This window comes from Macrobrachium rosenbergii, chromosome 51 (assembly GCF_040412425.1).
Source record: "Macrobrachium rosenbergii isolate ZJJX-2024 chromosome 51, ASM4041242v1, whole genome shotgun sequence".
NCBI classification, from domain to species: domain Eukaryota; kingdom Metazoa; phylum Arthropoda; class Malacostraca; order Decapoda; family Palaemonidae; genus Macrobrachium; species Macrobrachium rosenbergii.
Genome location: NC_089791.1, coordinates 27,515,888 through 27,518,387, shown reverse-complemented (window position 1 = coordinate 27,518,387; position 2,500 = coordinate 27,515,888). Strand labels below are relative to the sequence as shown.

The following is a 2,500-nucleotide window of genomic DNA, read 5'->3' as shown; positions in this document are numbered from 1 at the left end:
CTTTCCCCCCCTTTTGATACTAGAAAGTCTAGGATTATCTCTTATCATCTGTTTTCATTTTCTTCTTCTTTTTTTTATTCGTAGAGTTTGTGCATTTTAGGGAGAGTTTTGTTTTAACGTTTAATGGTTAGATTATTTTTTCTTTCTTTCTTTTCCCGTTCTATGCAGTTCTGTCTATTTATTCCTCTCTGTGTTTGCGTTATTTCTAAACCTTTGTTGCTCTTGCTTTTCTTGTCGAGCTGAATAGCGTTGTATGGTAGGAAGCTTTATTTCAGCAGTTATGTCTGTTTGTTCGCTTGTATGTGTATGCCCGAGTCTGGTCGTTCACATAGATTTTTTATTCCTTTTGCCAGCAAGAGTCAGGTCTCTCTCTCTCTCTCTCTCTCTCTCTCTCTCTCTCTCTTGATAACGCTGAATATTTTTCAGTGAACGGGCATATCTTTTCACAAATGTAACTATCCTCTCTCTCTCTCTCTCTCTCTCTCTCTCTTGATAACGCTGAATATTTTTCAGTGAACGGGCATATCTTTTCACAAATGTAACTATCCTCTCTCTCTCTCTCTCTCTCTCTCTCTCTCTCTCTCTCTCTCTCTCTCTCTCTCTCTCTCTTTGATAACGCTGAATATTTTTCAGTGAACGGGCATATCTTTTCACAAATGTAACTATCCTTGTCAGTGAACAGGCATTTTTTTTTCTTTGATAACGCTGAATATTTTTCAGTGAACGGGCATATCTTTTCTCAAAATGTAACTATCCTCTCTCTCTCTCTCTCTCTTTTGATAACGCTGAATATTTTTCAGTGAACGGGCATATTTTTCACAAATGCATTTTTTCACAAATGTAACTATCCTCTCTCTCTCTCTCTCTCTCTCTCTCTCTCTTTGATAACGCTGAATATTTTTCAAAACGGGCATATCTTTTCACAAATGGAACTCTCTCTCTCTCTCTAACTATCTCTCTCTCTCTCTCTCTCTCTCTCTCTCTCTATATCTCTCTTTGATAACGCTGATATTTTTCAGTGAACGGCCATATCTTTTCACAAATGTAACTATCCTCTATATATATATCTCTCTGATAGACTGTCTCTCTCTCTCTCTCTCTTTGATAACGCTGATCAGTGAACAGACACTTTTTTATCCGTGTAGACATCCCTCACAATATGTAATCAACTCTCTCTAGGTTTGATAAAAAGCAAATGGATGTTTTTCAGAACTAAATATCTTTTCACAAATGTAACAAAGCCACTACAACACCTTCTAAAAACATAACAAATTTTTCATCTCATATCTTTCACAACGTCTCGAAATCGCCATACCTCGCAATAACTCTCTCTTGGGATAACGAAATATTTTTCAGTGAACGGGCATATCTTTTCATGAAATGTAACTATCCTCTCTCTCTCTCTGTCAGGCAGGGCTCTCGATCTCTCCACAGGTCTACTGATAGTGCTGTATATCAAGTGAACAGGCATTTTTTTTCACAAACGTAACTGTCCTCTCTCTCTCTCTCTCCATCTCAAAATGGGAATAAAAAGCTCGTTAAAAGAAAATTTTTCAGAAACAGGCATTTCTTTCTGCAAATGGTAAAATCAATATATCTCTCTCTCTCTCTCTCTCTCTCTCTCTCTCTCTCTCTCTATATATATATATATATATATATATATATATATATATATATATATATATATATATATATATATATATATATATATATGAGTTACAGAAAACGTCCTGAACTTGCTGCTTTCAGCTAGAGATTGAAATATTTATTTTTATGTTTCATAATTATTATTATTACTATTATTATTATTATTATTATTATTATTATTATTATCCGTTTCATCTGCATTCTTTAGTTGTTTTTGGCATTGAGTTGAAATAAAGTATATTATTATTATCATTATTCGCTGTTGTTGTGTTTGTCAGTATTGTTATTATTATTATTGCTTCTTATTGTTTTTTTTATTATTACTCTTGTTGGTACTTTTGTCATTGCGGGTTTCATTACTTGCTCCACATTAATAATAATAATAATAATAATAATAATAATAATAATAATAATAATAATAATAATAAAAATAATAATAATAATATATTTTTCTTGTTTCTGATACCATGTCAGTGTATGTGTTTCTGTGTGTGTGTCTGCATTTATGTATGTATGTATGTATGTTCATGCGCTTGCATGTGTGTATATATATATATGTGTATATGTATATATATATATATATATATATATATATATATATATATATATATATATATATATATATATATTTATGCATGACCTTGTCGGATCTTCCATATCAGGTAATATTTTATGCATACTATCTTTATATATTGCTCATTTTACATCGCATGAAGCATAAGTGTATGGATTAGATTATAAATGGCAATTTATTTGCAGTAATAATAATAATAATAATAATAATAATAATAATAATAATAATAATAATAATAATAATAATAATAATAATAATGTTTTTCCTTGCATCTCATAA

At 30.9% G+C, this 2,500-nt stretch overlaps 1 protein-coding gene across 3 annotated transcripts in view; it reads left to right on the top strand.

The window, feature by feature from the left end:
* LOC136833233 (DBH-like monooxygenase protein 1) overlaps positions 1–2,500 on the top strand; it is a 1,137,248-nt gene that overhangs the window by 463,558 nt on the left and 671,190 nt on the right. The window lies entirely within an intron of this gene.